This window comes from Oratosquilla oratoria, chromosome 5 (genome assembly GCF_046742065.1).
Source record: "Oratosquilla oratoria isolate Oo_2021 chromosome 5, ASM4674206v1, whole genome shotgun sequence".
Taxonomy (NCBI): domain Eukaryota; kingdom Metazoa; phylum Arthropoda; class Malacostraca; order Stomatopoda; family Squillidae; genus Oratosquilla; species Oratosquilla oratoria.
The window spans coordinates 5,568,981-5,573,980 of record NC_134781.1 but is presented as its reverse complement, the minus strand read 5'-3'; the positions used below and the strand labels follow the sequence as shown (position 1 = coordinate 5,573,980).

Sequence of the window (5,000 nt, the reverse complement as noted above, 5' to 3'; positions counted from 1 at the left end):
AGAATTCGAGCCTTGACTTCGCCATCACCGGGTTCTTGCCCTCAGCTGAAGGAATTCGTCTGACGTCAGCCAGAACAAAATCTTATAAAGGTGCTGTCGCAACGAAGAGGTCTAAAGTACTTGTGTCCGAAGCCGGAAGAGGGAGAAATGGGATTTGAGTCGAGGAAGTTTCATGATGTTCATGCGGTGAAAGTTCGTTTTTCAACGCAGAGGTTTGCATCGTCACACATGGTGATGATGCTATGGGGACACCTGGCCCGTGTTTCTCAGGTTTCAGCGGATTGCAGGTCGTCTCCTTTTCTTCTTCGACTTCTTGTTCTTTTTCGGATCGCATGAAGAATCGTCACCCCATACTTGGATAAGGTGACAATTCTTCATGTGGGCTATCCTAGGGTAACAATTCTTCATGTGGGCTATCCTAGGGTAACAATTCTTCATGTGGGCTATCCTAGGGTAACAATTCTTCGTGTGGGCCATCCTGGGTTTACGATTCTTCGGTTGTACAAGTTGATGACAATAAGCACAACCCTCGTTCAACCTAACCTAATCTTTATTTCACTGTTTATATTCGGCGTACTGGGGTGACAATTCTTCAGGTGGGATATTATGGGGTGACGATTCTTCATGTGAGTGTTCTGGGGTGACAGTTCTTTATGTGAACCTCTTTTTCTTCTTATCATGATTGTAATTGTCCTACTGCTACATCACCATCGTCGTTGTCTTCACGGTCATGCCTGAGTTTATCTGACTTCTAGGTTTTTAATCAATTTCTGCGTATCAAAAAGGAAAAAAAAAATGTATAGTCATGGAATGTTGCGGATTCAGTCTGGGCCAAGCTATGCTGCCGTCGCCATATGGGAGCCCAAAATAGGAGAGGAGGAGGAGGAGAAGGAGGAGGAGTCTGTGTGACCCCACTGGAGACGGCACAACAGGTTTTTGCGAGTGCAAAGGGCCCTCCTGCCCAGAAAGACTGGAGAGACGTTGAGATTGAGAACGGGAGTTGAAAGAAGGACGTCATTTTACCCGAGTTAAGGAGGTATGTTGGGATTAGAGACAACCGAAGAAAGAAGGGAGAGAGACGACATATTGTATTTTGTGAGCGCATTTAAGTATTCGCCAGAGGGAGACGTCGGGGTTAGCAACGGTGGGAGAAAGAAGGGAAAGGGGTGGCCTCGAAATAATCAAGTTGTTACGTAGAGATGCTTGTTATCAGCGGTGACGGGACTGGAAGGAAAGTAGGAAAGAAAGCACTTCTCAGAAATTTCGATCTAAATAAGAATCAGAGGAATGGATCGGTTGATAGCAGCGATGCAATCCATCAGAAATAGATCAGCATTGAATAAATAGATCTTATGGTCGCAAGATGGACAAGGATGGTGTTCAGTAAAAATAAACCAGCAATAAATAAAGAAGTTATTAAGCAAACAGATAAGCAAGTGGATAGATAGAAGTATTAATGTGAGGAGATTGCTAGCAACGGTGTTCAGTTCAGCGAGATTCAAAATAAATCGACAACGAGAGAAGGAAAATAAATCTTCATAAATAGAACTAGTTGGTGTCGGGAGACAAGGGACGGAGCAGCACAATCTGCTTATCGTGTCAAACACCACATGATGGTGTAACTTAAGCAACGGCTCCCTTGAGTCACTCAACGATCACCGTCCCCCCATCCCTCCCTCCCTCCCCCACTCCTAACAGACACCGCGACCGTTAGGGATTGGGTGATGGGCACACAGTACAAAGAGGGCCTGGCGGGGCATGGCCCTGTCAGTGCCAATGCCAGTGTTGCTGCAGTTACTGCCGTTGGGCCTCCGCCTGCAACACGTACGCAGAGACGGCAGCGAGGTCTCCTAGAGCCCACTGCATGACTCATCACCTCAGTAGAGGTGGTGGGAGAGAGGAGGCAATCGGGGAAGGAGTTGGAACATCCTTGGCGGAGGTTACGTTACTGAACGTGGGGGGGGGAGATGAGAAAGAAGTGGTTGTAAGAGAAGAGGAAGAGGTAATATGGGAGGAAGTGAAGAGGAGGGAGATAGCACGTGAGAAGTCGGCAGAACTGTTAGAGGGAAGAGAAAACGAGAGGTAGAAGTGGAGGAGGAGGAGGGAGTAGTAGTAGGAGGCGAGGATGTGAGGGAAGGGAGGGATGAGGTAGCAGGAGTAGAGTGGGAGTGGTAAAGAGGAAGGAGAGAGAAAACTTGGGAACGTGTCAGTCACTGATACCAGAGACTTTGTTGAGAGACTCGACGCAGAAAAGAATTGATGTGCTCTTTAGTGTGATCATGATGAAACAGAAGGCGATGGTGGGGTTCCTGGGCAGAGTTAGTGGTTGGGGCACGCGTGGACCGACTGAAAATGCCTGGGAGCATCGCGGAGAGTTCGCGTGGAATGGCGCGACCTTGTGGGGGGATGGTGCATGCAGTGACGTCATGTCGTTGTAAGATGATCATCATGGCCGCCGCAGCCGCCCGCACACGCATCGTGGTAGGTGGGTCCTTTGTACACACAAACGTGACCTCCCCCTTCCCCCCGAAGATTGTTGATGGAAATTGTCGTATTTTGCGGGTGTGGACCTTGGAAACTGGCCCTTGTTGTCATCGTGGTGATGGCAGGACTGTTGATGACACTACAGTTAGTGCAAGAAAAAGTGATGCGTCGGGCATTTTTGAAAGTGGTGGTAGTGGCTGTGGCGGGTCCGGTTGGGTTTTGTCCCTTCAGTGCGGAGACGCGTTTTGTAGACTTTAGTCGGTTCGAGTACAGACGATTTCATTCAGGAGAGAGGGCAGAGGAGTCGTCAGTGGGTCGAGATTGCAATTTGTTTAGACTGTGGTTATCTCAGTCTAGTGGAATGATCTGGTCTTGGCCCGAAAAATAAAACCCAGTATGAGGCCGGTACTTTGTTGACGGGGTGAGGGGTGGGTGGGGGGGTTGGGGCCAAGTATGCGGGTCCTAGGGGGTGATAACATGGCGGGAAACAGGAGAGAGCGGGAGATGGGAGGAAGGAGGAGCCCGCCAAATTCGAGGCGGGTGGACCGCGGCTGTTGCGTTGATCCGCTTTTGTTTTTTGAAAGACCGACAGCACATTTGCAACAAACATGCATCTCTTGCAAAGAAGTACGTGTCAGGTTCTTTTTAGATATGAACTGAAGTGGATAGATTTAATGCTTGTTAATGGTTGGGATGTGCGAAGGATTCCACGAAAAGATTTGGCCAAAGTGACGATCATGGTCATTGCCACAGAAAACGGAGACTCAACCCGTCGCGAGGAAAACAAATACGGGGCGGCTCCATTTTTCAAACCTCACAAAAGCGAATGGAGCAGCGCGATGGCCCGAGACCAGACACCCCCAACAGCTGCGATTAACAAGCTGAAAGAAAACGGGCGAGAGAGGGCTGGTGTATAGAAAACGGGCGAAGGACACAGGGTTAGTATTATATACATTGCCAGTTTGAATTGTCCTCCAGGTGGGGTGGGGGTGGGGTTTAGCCGTGCACTGGACGAGTGCGGACGCGTTATTGTGGCACAGGTATGACATTACTGTCATTCGACTCACATTCCAACGACCGAACAAAATTATATGGCGTCAGCCGTGATAACATTAGGTATTAAAAATAATCGCAACACACACACTCATACGCACACTCACACGCACTCAAATACACAAACGTACACGTACATGATCTCTCTCTCTCTCTCTCACACACACACACACACACACACACACACTCACGCACGGACGCACGCACATTGACACGCATACTCATGCGCGCGCGCACACACACACACATGCACATACACGACCGATGACGCAGCGGTGGCATTCGCGGCCGCCACTACAGCGGTCCGGGTTCGAATCCCGCCCAAGGCTGATAAGATTCTGTCGCTGCGCTTCGAGTCGTTACTCCAACTTGTGGTCTGGGAGTTGTGTGTGCGTGTGTAGAGTCACATTACCCATAGATCGGTCATATATGAGCTCTGAGCTCTCTTCCGGGAGGGTAATAGCTGTCGATCACGAGTCCAACACATGATCCAAGACCATGGCGAATCACACTTGTCCGACCATCTGAAGAAATTTATTTCTTCCTGATTGTGTGTGTTGGCTTCAGAAGAGGAGATGGGTCCGTTTCCAAAGACGAACCAGGAAATCATGCCCTGCGAAAGAGGAAAATGTCTTTGCCACCGCGTCATCGACTGGACAACCGCAGCCCCTCACTGGGTGGCAACGGTCCACGGACCCTCCCGTAAACATTTCTTTGAAGAAGCGGTGGGTTGTTGCATGGGATTGTTTCTCTTGTCTTCGGCGTAGACGCGTTTGTTGGGGGGGGAGAACTGTTGTCGGCTGTCAGCTCTCCTCGCGTGACGTCGACAGCTCCGCCACGTTTGAGGCGAAGGCCTTGAAGACGGGCGAGAGGAAGGGATAGGGTTCTCCATGCAGAGACTACATCAGGTGCCCGTCGTTGGTCCTAGAAGCAATGGTGATAATGATAATAATACGTGAACATGATAATCACAAGGCATTTGTTTCGAGTAGCAGAGGTTCATTATCTTCATCTGAAGAACGGCTACGATGACGATGAACTGGTAATTTATGGTGGCGGCAACCTGAGACTCCACCCAGAAACCAAGAGACTGTAGCAGCAGCAGCAAAGTCAAGTTCGGGGTCAAGGTCACGAGGATACCTTGTGACCTTTAATTTTTTTGTCTGCCTCTGGATCAGAGCGACCTTTGGGCCGCACCCTGCATGCGCTCGCCTTCATTCCAAGTACGTAGAGCGCTCACCACTGGCGGGCAGAGAATGATTCCGGTTTGAGAGAGAGAGAGAGAGAGAAAGGGAAACGAACATGTGAGGACAACTACGGGGAAAGAAAGAATAGTAAAGAAGTGGAAGACAAAAAAGAAACGTGGAGAAAGAAAAGGGGTACAAGAGTAATACTTTTAGGTAACGGCGAAAACTTCCAGACCCTTCCGCGACTCGCATGGCTGAGGCAAGTTAGGCTCGTTT

The 5,000-nt window shown here is 49.5% G+C and overlaps 1 protein-coding gene across 8 annotated transcripts in view; it reads left to right on the top strand.

Annotated features, from left to right (window-relative positions):
• Positions 1-5,000, top strand: part of corn (microtubule-binding protein cornetto) — a 127,457-nt gene that overhangs the window by 49,780 nt on the left and 72,677 nt on the right. The window lies entirely within an intron of this gene.